This window comes from Bactrocera neohumeralis, unplaced genomic scaffold, assembly GCF_024586455.1.
Source record: "Bactrocera neohumeralis isolate Rockhampton unplaced genomic scaffold, APGP_CSIRO_Bneo_wtdbg2-racon-allhic-juicebox.fasta_v2 cluster09, whole genome shotgun sequence".
NCBI lineage: Eukaryota > Metazoa > Arthropoda > Insecta > Diptera > Tephritidae > Bactrocera > Bactrocera neohumeralis.
Genome location: NW_026089622.1, coordinates 16860868 through 16872621, shown reverse-complemented (window position 1 = coordinate 16872621; position 11754 = coordinate 16860868).

Below are 11754 nucleotides of genomic sequence, written 5' to 3'. Positions count from 1 at the left end.
CCATCACTTTAGTCAGAACTTCCGGCGATAGGTCCTCACATTCTTGACGGATATTGTCTTTAAGAGCTGCAAGAGACTGAGGCTTGTTGATATAAACCAGCGACTTCAAAAAGGCTCACAAAAAGAAGTCTGGAGCGGTCAAATCAGGCGATCTTGCTAGCCAGTGCAAATCACCAAAACGGGAGATTAGGCGCCCAGTTAATGCATCCTTCAGCACACCAGTTGTGGCACGCAGTGTAGCGTACCATTGTTTATTTACGTGTATTTGGCATGTGTTTACTACACAAATGTCCAAACAGAACTGACACTAGAGGTCAATTGCAAAAATGATAGCATCTTCTGATAGGAGGATTACTTTTACGCCACCCTTTATAAATAGAGGCAGCAGATATCCTCGCTTCGTCTTTTATTACTAGTCTTAGATTGTGTAAGTGGAGCTAAAAATGTTTTGTTTATATATTTGGAGACCCGGAAATATTAATTGGCCAACGTGGGGCACAACAATAAAAGGATTTAAACTTAAGTCCTTTGCGTTGCTCCTCAAGCACAGGATATAGCCCTGCCTAATAAATAAATCCTATAAAGGATATAACTCGACAGTCCCATAGAAGGACATACATACGTAAAGACCTCATTTAAAACAAAAATCCTATAAAGGATAAAATACAAAGTGAATATAATCAAACAAAGAAACAAAAAATTTTAATAAAAATGAATGCAGATATTACAGAGTGTTGTAGCGGAGCTACAGTAAAAATTACATGCACTAAAGGCATTGAATCCTATTCCGTCAACACCAGTGCAAGAACAATAATGCCATTACGCACAACCAAACGACGTATGTATGTAGATTTAAACATTTTTAAATCTTTAACAACATTCAGTGGTGACTATAACGAATACAGAAACTGGAGGAAGATGGCCACCACACTAATAGACAGCATAATACAGTTCCAGGGACACAACATATACGCCAAGGCAGTAATACTGGTCAGAGGAAAGATCACAGGGCGAGCAACAGAAAGAATTACCGCTCCATGTGTATTTTGATCAACTAAACCAAGTGTAGGATCAGGAAGAGTTTTTCCCAACCGCGTTAGTTCAACGAAACAACAATGATTTAACTGAGAAATTGGGCTGCGTAAATAAATTGAAAGAAGAAGGAGAAAATCAAAACTTGTCGCCTTGGTGGTCAGCAGTAGACTGTATTATTTAATGTAATAAAAATGTAATTAGGTACTATGATTAGGCTTATGCTGATATTTTCGATGGATGTCCATATGCATGCACATGTGAAAGAGTCACACAAAAGGAGTGACAAAAACTCTCGCTGTTATGTTGATGGGAACTTATGTGGGCATTCATTCGTGTGTATATACAAATTAGTTATATGGGAGCATTATGCATGTACAATTTATAATACCCTAGAATGCACATACATATGTTTCTTAGTACAATTGAGTGTATGCTCTTATATACAGGGCATCTCGACAGGATAAAATCTATGTCTTACTAACTGTATTGCCGTGCCTATTGCCTGTGGAGACTCCACATTGCTTATAGCTTACAATATGTATATGGCAAACTAATTCGTTCGTATCGTAAGCTATAAGCTGTCACTTCAACAGTTTGACAGCGCAGTTTTCATTTCTATGAAAATTTCGAAGAGGCAACATATCCCATTTTCACATATGCCGACGGCATTTTCCTTTCGGTAATATGAAAATTAGAAGGGCGAGTGTTAAGACGGTTGTGTTATATTATCAATATAAAGTACATTTTCAAAATAATATTTTTTCAAAAAATTAATATTTAGTTTAATATTGTTAATTTACAGAAAAATTATACAAATTGGGTTAGGAATAAACGAAATCTTAAATTTAATAAACTTATACTAGCAAAAATCAAAATATTATTGCTTATTTTAAATTTATTATTTTAATTCGTATATATGCTACAATTATTATATACATAGTTGTCCAACAATATGAATTTTTATTTTTCACAGAAATACATTTGCAAAAAAAAGGATCTTTTTCCCTTTCTTATTTTTCCCAGAAATACATTTGTAAAAGGATCGTAATCCTTTTTTATTTTCCTCATAAAAGATTTAAACAGTTCAAGAGCTCAAAACATGCCCTACATCAGCTACCTACCCGACGGCATTTCGCAATGTGATAAAATAAATTTTTCAATAGCTCAAAGCATGAGCTACATCAGCTCGAACCTACCTACCCTACACCTTTGCGCAAATGATTATCTTATGATAACAAATGCCCACATACAGATTTGGCAATGGAGATTAGCAATAGATTTGACAGTTAGCAAGACATAGATTTTATCCTGTCGAGATGCCCCGTATAAGAGTAAACTTAAAATAACTTAACTAATAGGGTGTAACGTTAAGTGACCCAATACCAAGCATTGAATGCCATTTTATCAAAATTAGAAATGACTCATAAGAATGAATATGTGGTTGAAGCTTTAAAAAAGGAAATACTACAATCACATTCCAGCAACCTCGTACAGTCATCAACGACAGCAAGCAGTAGAACCGATGGACGTCGATCATAAGTCAGATTCAGAAGACCGACAAGACAAAAGTACAACGGAAATCAAGCAAACTACAACCATATGTAAGAATTATATTAGATAAACCTATAAAAACAAATACGTTACATGGTACTTCTCACAAAAGAGAAATAAATTTAGTTGGACATGATTTATATTTTTATGAAATTGATAAATTAAAAGATTTTGATATTATATATTATTAGGGGAAGACTCCTTACGGAAAATGAAAGCTATAATAAATCTATTCAAATACTCTGTCACATTCACAAAAGTGTCGATAAACTCAAAAAGCGAGAAGTTGAACTACACGAAAAGAGACGGAAAGTATAAACAACAAATAGATAACTTAATGAAAAATAATTATAAAAATGAACATTTTCCATATACAATTACAATCTGGGTTAGGAAATATCATTATCCATACGCTGATCAAGACTTTGTAAAAAACGAAACAGGGAAATTATTAGAAAACGGTATAATTAAAGAAAGCAGAAGCCCATACAATGCACCAATGTGAAAAGTTTCAAAAAAGGGCACTGACGAGGAAGGCGAACCAAAGAAAAGAATGGTTATAGATTTCCAAAAAGTAAATAAAATTACGATAGCAGATAGATACCCTATACCGGACATAACTATGACTTTACAAAACTTAGAAGAAGCTACATAGGTATTTTACAACCTTAGATCTGGAATCAGGACTCCACCAAATAATAATAAAAGAATAAGATAGAGAGAAAACTGCATTCTCAGTTAACGGAGCAAAATATGAATTCATTAGACTACCCTTTGGATTAAAAAATGCATCTTCTATATTTCAAAGATGTGTTGCCGATATATTTCGTTCATACATTGGTAAATGGGCATATGTATGTGTATGTAGATGACGTATTGATATACTCGACCACATCACAGTCCATAACGCTAATATGAAGATATCTGAGGAAAAGTCAAAATTTTTCCAAACACAGACAGAATTTCTGAAAATGGAAGGATTACAGTAGATCCGTCAAAGACTGAAGTTATAAATAGATATAGAATACCGGAAAATCTAAAAGATTTGCGCTCTTTTCTGGGATTATCTCCTACTATCGTAAATTCGTTAAAGACTTCGCTCAGATTTGTAAACCACTAACCATTTATTTACGAGGAGAAAACGGTAGCATTTCGAAAAACAAAAGCTCTAATATAAAAACAAACCTAGATAATAACGCAATTAAAGCAATGCTTACTACTAATGGGAAATTAAAGGAGCAGGTAGAACTATACCTACCAGATTTGTGGTAAACCCCAATAGCCTTTATATCTACAACTTTAACAAAAACAGAAGAGAATTATCCAACCAACGAGAAGAAGATGTTACTATGTTTAACACTTCAGAAATTAAGAAATTATCTCTACGGAATAGCCGATCTAACAATATACAGACCACAGATGGAAAAATTTAATAGAGGAATACGGTGCTAAATTAAAATACAAACCAGGAGAAGAAAATGTAGTCGCGGACGCACTTTCGCGGGTTCAAGACGCTAAGGCTGAACGAAGAACTTCTATAATTTCCATTTTTAGTTTTTGTAAGTTTTGAATGCTATCTGCACTAGTTAACAAATCGTCAACATAAAAACTTTCACGAATAGCAGACGATGCTAGAGAAAAGGCTGCTTTATTGACATCTTCTTCTTCTTAATTGGCGTAGACACCGCTTTCGCGATTATAGTCGAGTTAACAACAGCGCGCCAGTCGTTTCTTCTTTTCGCTACGAAGCGCCAATTGAATATCCCAAGCGTAACCAGGTCCTTCTTCACATGGTCCTTCTAACGGAGTGGAGGTCTTCCTCTTCCTCTTCTTCTTCTTCTAAGCCTCTGCACCATATAGAACTTTTCTCTCGAAAACTCGCAACGTCGACTCATCAGGACGGGAATTAAGAGTGACTTATAGAGTTTGGTTTTTGTTTGTCGAGAGAGGTCTTTGCTTCTCAATTGCCTACTCAGTCCGAAGTAGCACCTGTTGGCAAGAGTTATCCTGCGTTAGATGGCTGACATTGTTTGTTGTGTGGTGATATCAATATCATCGGCATACGCCAGCAGCTGTACACTCTTATAAAAGATGGTACCTTCTCTATTAAGCTCTGCACCTCGAACTATTTTCTCCAGAAGCAGGTTGAAGAACTCGCACGATAGGGATTCGCCTTGTCTGAAACCTCGTTTGGTATCGAACGGTTCGGAGAGGTCTTTTCCGATCCTGACGGAGCTTTTGCTCAACGTCAGTTTACACAGCCGTATTAGTTTTGCGGGGATACCAAATTCAGACATCGCGGCATAAAGGCAGCTCCTTCACACAATACGCTCGATAGAACATTATATGCGATGTTGAGGAGGCTAATCACACGGTAGTTGGCGCATATTGTGGGTTCTCCCTTTTTATGGATTGAGCATAGCACACTTAAATTCCAATCGTTGGGCATGCTTTCGTCCGACCATATTTTACAAAGAAGCTGATGCAAGCTCCTTAGCAGTTCTTCACCGCCGTGTTTGAGTAGCTCGGCCGGCAATCCGTCGGCCCCTGCCGCTTTGTTGTTCTTCAGGCTGGCAATTGCTACTCGAACTTCTTCATGGTCGGGTAATGGAGCGTCGGCTCCATCGTCGTCGATTGGGGAATCGGGTTCGCCTTCTCCTGGCGTTGTGCATTCACTGCCATTTAGCAGGCTGGAGAAGTGTTCCCTCCATAATCTAAGTATGTTCTGGGCATCGGTGACTAGATCACCTTTGGGGGTTCTACAAGAGTATGCTCCGGTCTTGAAACCTTCTGTAAGTCGCCGCCTTTTTTCGTGGAATTTTCGAGCATTACCCCTGTCGGCCAGCTTATCAAGCTCTTCGTACTAACGCATTTCGGCCTCCTTCTTTTTCTGTCAACAAATGCGTCTCGCTTCCCTCTTCAACTCTCGGTATCTATCCCATCCCGCACGTGTTGTGGTCGATCGTAACGTTGCGAGGTATACAGTCTATTTTCTCTCCGCTGCGAGACGGCACTCCTCGTCGTACCAGCTGCTCTTTTGCACTTTCCGAAAACCAATGGTTTCGGTTGCAGCTGTACGTAAGGAGTTTGAAATGCCGTCCTATAGTTCGCACAGTTCCCTTGTTGACGAGTGCTCTCAGAGAGCAGGATTGCAAGCCGAGTAGAGAATCGTTCGGCTGTCTGTTGTAATTGCAGCTTCTCGACGTCGAACCTTCCTTGTGTTTGTTGGCGTGCGTTTTTTGCTGCAACAAGATAGTGGTCCGAGTCGATGTTAGGACCTCGGGGCGCACGCACATCTAAAACACTGGAGACGTGTCTTCCGTCTATCACAACATGATCGATCTGGCTGGTGTTTTTCGATCCGGAGACAACCAGGTAGCTTGAGGAATCTTTTTATCCTGGAATCTAGTACTACAAATAACCATATTTCGGGCCCCGACGAAGTCGATCAGCCTCAACCCATTTGGGGATGTTTCGTCGTGGAGACTGAATTTACCGACCGTAGTGCCAAAGATACTTCTTTGCCCACCCTGGCGTTAAAATCGCCAAGCACGATTTTGACATCGTGGCGGGGGCAGCTCTCATAGGTGCGCTCATAAAAGGCATCTTTGGTCACATCGTCCTTCTCTTCCGTCGGGGCATGGGCGCAAATCAGCGATATGTTGAAGAACCTCGCTTTGATGCGGATTGTGGCTAGACGTTCATTCACCGGAGTGAATGATAGTACTCGGCGACGGAGTCTCTCTCCCACCACGAATCCCACACCAAACTTGCGCTCCTTTATATGGCCACTGTAGTAAATGCCACAAGGACCTACTCGTCTTTGTCCTTGTCCCGTCCATCGCATTTCTTGGACGGCGGTGATGTCAGCCTTTATTTTCACGAGGACATCAACCAGCTGGGCAGCGGCACCTTCCCAATTAAGGGACCGGACATTCCAGGTGCATGCCCTTAAATCGTAGTCCTTATTTCGTTTGCCGTGGTCGTCATCAAAAGGGGGTCTCTCATCCGAGGCTGGTTGTTACTATTCATTGGGGGTGGTTTTTTACGTGGCAGGTCCCAAACCCAACGCACAACCCTATGTAGGGGATATTTCGCCTTCTCACTTTAGCTCGCCTTCAAACGGATGTTCTTAGGCTACCCAGAGCATACTTGGTCAAATACGGGAAGTCGTGAGTTCCTTGAGTCATATTTAAAAGAATCGCTTCTGGCCACTCCCAAGTGAATGGCGATCAGAGAACTTTCCTCACTTGCGTGGACTTCTACACATGACTCCATCCTTTATTGACATCAGCAATATGAAATAAACTGCGAATAGTTAGGATCATTGCGGAAGCCAAGCCGCAAGTTACAGTTTTGAGTTGAATCAACTGCAATGGCTCATGAGGTTTGCTTCTCCACAAATTGAGTTGATATCGTTAATCTTGATCGGCAATCAAAAATTGCCGATACATTCGAACGAGTTGAATACGAATGAGTTTGCTTTTTTCTTACCGTGTAACACACAATCTCTCTGTGTTACTTTTGAGGATTCACCGTTTGAACAGGTTTCTAAATACTGACAGTGCCAATTTAAAAAATTTTAGCAATTAGCTGTTGTTAGTATAAAATATGTACATATATACAAGTACCTTAGTAATTAAGAATGTGATGCTGTTCGTGGAGATATAGCAAAAGCGGACCTGCAATTTAATCAAACTGTACTGTAAAGAGTCCCGTATGCTTGCACGGAGACTGCGACAAGTTGACGAACTGTCGGTTACTTCGACAGATGTTGATAAGAAGATCTCGAACGTACGTTACTAAAACCACGTGTATTCTGAATATATGATTACAGCGGCAAGTACGATGATGTGTGACAAGAATTGTTATCTGCGCTTTCACAGAATGTTGCCCAGGTACAACAATCCGTACTATCCGGTTTTTATCGCTTCTTGTGCCTTACTTTCTCATTAGCCACGTAAGCTTGTATGTATATGCTAATGAGGACATTAGTATGCAATTTTTTTTTTGTTTTTTTGTAGTAGGGCGAAGCATCGAAAGCCGTCGGTAATCTCGCACTCCCCTATAGTGAGCTCTATTTGTTCTATTTTTAAAATAGCTCGTTATAATGTTTATGAGGTATTCTTGGGCGTAACCAAAAGTTTGAATATGTATACCCATTTTGCCGTGTTGGACACATTCTTGACATCTAGGGTAATCAGCCCGAAGTACTTTTTTGTGCCACCTTTCCATCTTTTGCCACTTACTGCACATTTCGCAGTATCGACGACTTCTCGTAGTGCTTCCATCGTGGATTCTTTTTTTTAAAAGCCGTAACTCTAAGCGGTTTCGTATTATATTTTCGTACACTTTACACATTGTGTAGTGAATACACAAAGGTCGGTACGATGAAGGTTCTTCAGGTGGTTTCTTTGGTTTTGGGAGAAGAATCAAACGCTGTACTTTCCACGAGTCGGGGAACACCTCTTCCTTTATACAAGTGTTGTACATTTTAGCAAACAGTTGAGGTTTTGAGAATGTAGCTTCCTTCAGGGCTCTATTAGGTCTGCCATCTAATCCAGGTGCATTGATGTTTTTTATTTTCTTTGCAATAGCATAGAGCTCTTTTTCTGTGACTCTGCAGCTTCGTTTCGCCGTTTGGCATAGGAAATCTGATCGTGTTTCGGGAATAGTGTTTCGTTGACTTTTCCCATAAAAGATGCATTTATAGGTTGCTGCAGCTTATTTTTAAATCTCGACATACAGATTTTGTAAGCAGTTTTCCAAGGTAAATGTTTACTTCTTCACAGAACTTCTCAAAACATGATTTTTTGCTCCGGGTGGTTGCCGACTTCAGGAGCTTCTTGTGGCTTTTAAGTCCTTCTCTAAGTCGATTTTCGTTCGTTTCATTATGGTTACGCTGCAGACGAAGATGCAATTTCCTCATTCCACCAATATACCGGCCGCCGATTTTTGTGATGTGTTGATCTACGCATTGTTGCATCGAATGCTGCGACCAGTTTCTTTCGCACTTTAGACATCTGGCGGGCGGCATCGTCAACTGGTGCTCTTAATGCACTCCAGAGTGGATTAAGTAGGTCTGCATCGAACTCCCGTAGTTTCTAGCTTCGCTTTTGGTAAGTGTTTCTGCTGATGAGTTCCGGCTCTCAAATGCACGAAATTTTAGCTATAATCGCCAATCACTATTTGTGTATAAACTTGTATTTGACACTGCCCACTTAATGTGCCTGCTGAGAAAATCATTTGCAAACATAATTCACAGATCCTTTGTTTCCTTTTTGGTACGTGTTTTGCGTTCACTGTTTATTATTGTTAGGTTCGTTCTTGAATAAGGCGTCCTCGATGGTTTGTACATCTGCTGCCCCATTCAGTTGACCATGCATTAAAATCACCCACTATTACAATTGGTGTTTTGCCTCTGGTTTCTAAAGACAGTTTTAAGAGAAATCCTCAAATTCTATAATTGCTGCGCTGGGACGAGTATAGCAACTTACAAAATAAACAGTTATGAGCTTCTCTGGAGATGGTCTTAAAAGGTTGTCTTTTGCAGGATCATATTGCCGCCTTGTTTTGACTGCAACCGATTGCTTTTCGGACGCTGTCAGCATTGCTCACTTTGTATGGCGACATAAATGTTCTCTTCTGTAATTGTCTGACCTAGAAAATCCCTTGCTGCTGCGCAATGATTTAAGTTTAACTGTATTATCTTCATTTTCTTAGAGACATCATCAACTCCAGGTACTTGGGACAAGTCATGCTCAATACTGAGGGTTCCCATTTGCAGAGCATGCAACTCGGAACGTTTGTGCATACCTTTGCTAAATGTCCCGAGGTTCCATAACGTGTGCATTGAGAAGATCTGACGAACTGCAGCAACTACGTGCCATGTGACCCAGGTGGAAACAGTTATAGCATCTGGGAACAGGCGAGTATTTTCGGAGGCGACAAATCGACCACCCAATTTTTATTTTTCCCATTTTAAATACGCCCTTGGCATCTTGAGCACGCATGCATACAAGTGCTATTTTTGTGCCACTACGAGTTTTTCGCAGACTTCTTACATTTGATACCTCCAAGTTCTGGATTCCATACTTTTGTTGTTAATTTGCCTAGATCTTTACACGCAATCATAATGTTGTGGGTTTTAGGCTGTATCATAGCCATTTCGCCAAACACTTTTGGAAAGATTCGGCTTTCGTGTCTGCTCGATTTTTCAGTTCTAGGAGCAAGTCTACTTTGAATGTTTTCCGAATATAGGTTACGTTTGTACCCAGCTCTTCAAGTCCGAAATTCACTTTTTATTTTTCGCAAAATATCTGCATACGACGCACCGTCCTTCTTCGTAATAATAATTGCATCTGGTTTTGTTCTAATTTTCATTTGCGTTGTGAAGAGTCGTGGTATCATTTTGAGTTATTTTAGCTGCTACACTACTTGACTTGAGTTGATTGTCCTTTCATCACTATTCTCGATGGGTGCTCGACTTTCTCCGATTGTGCGTGTGGCGTCACCATACTGCCCCCAAGTTCGCGCCTGGCCTGGTTAATGTGCCTTTGTCCCGCAGTCATGCTCTGCAAATCTTTAATTTTTTTGCACAATTTGCTAAAAATGCTGGCGTTTCTCCATTTTGCGATTCCTTAGGCTTACTTTCCTTGCTTACTTCATCGGCAGTATCACATTTCTTATTTGGTCCAGAAGGCGGATTCCTCATTTTTACCATTCTCATTATTTTAGAAATCCTTCAGAAAGGATTATCCGGTGTTCGCCCAATACTATTTTCAGAGGCCATAACGGCGAAAAAATAGTTTGGAAACACCCCTCCATGTGTATGTTCAGTCTTTAGCTTTACTGTCTAACTTAAAACTAAAAAAAGTTTGGCAATGCCAATAGCTGATATTTTGTTTGCGGTGGTTTGGCAATGCACAAACCAAAAAAAAAAACGAAAAATCGAGAAGGCGAACTGATCGATCACAAAATAAAAAACGGCAATATAATGAAAAAAGACAAGTTAAGAGCTCGCTCTTGTAAGAGAAAAACTTTTATTTATTTTTACAAATTGGCGCGGAAAGACACATAAAGTAAGTGCAAATGATATATTAATAAAAATCAGAGTGTACTTATCATTTTCTTTGGCCTGGTTTCCACTTAGTTGGTTCTCTGGATGTCTCGCACAAAAAAATAAACTAATTTCCCCCAATAAAAAACAGAATCTTCTCAGAAGAAAAAAACACTTCTACTTCACATTGTTTATGCAACACGGTATGAAATACGTATGTTTATGTGTATGTATATATGTATTAATTAAAAAAAAATTCAAAAAACCTTTAAAAAAATATTTAAAAATAAATTTAAAAAATTAAAAAACAACACAAAAAAATGATAATAAAAAAATTAAAACAAAGGTATAATAAAAAAATTAAATAAAAATTTATATCAAAAAAAAGGAAATAAAAATTTATAATATACAAAATTTTAAATTTGTAAAAATTCATTTAAAAACAGACATGTATATTAAAAAATAATCTATATAAATAAAAATGAATTGTTGTTCGTTAGTCTGATTAAAACTCGAGAACGGCTGGGCCGATTGAGCTGACTTTGGTTTTAAAATGTTTGTCGTAGTCCAGGGTAGGTCTAAACGGTGATCAAATAAGGAAAAATTACGAGTAAAATAGAGTAAAACGACAATTCCATTTTCCCATATAAAAGTTGACCACTTACTTGCCGTCAAACATTTGACGGTATGTGTACTCTCAGTTCCACTCGAATTGAAGAACGCATTAAAACAAGACTTTTGAATCGACAACATAATATAAACTTTGCTCATAACATCGTGTATTTAAATTTCAATTTCAAATTTCGAAATATATAAATATAATTAATGTGTTGACATGTTTGATGGTGCCAACCTTACAGTGTTACCAACTCTCAAAAATACTTTTATTATAATAACGGGGCATCTCTGCCTGTGCAGACTCCACATTGCTCATTGCTTACTAGATATAGGATACTACATAGTTTGCCATATATGGTAAGCTAGAAGCTGTCTCTTCAGCAGTTTAACAGCGCAGTTTTCATTTATATGAAAATTTCGAAGAGGCAACATATTCCATTTCCACATATGCCGACGGCATTTTAATTTCGGTAATATGAAAATTAGAAGAG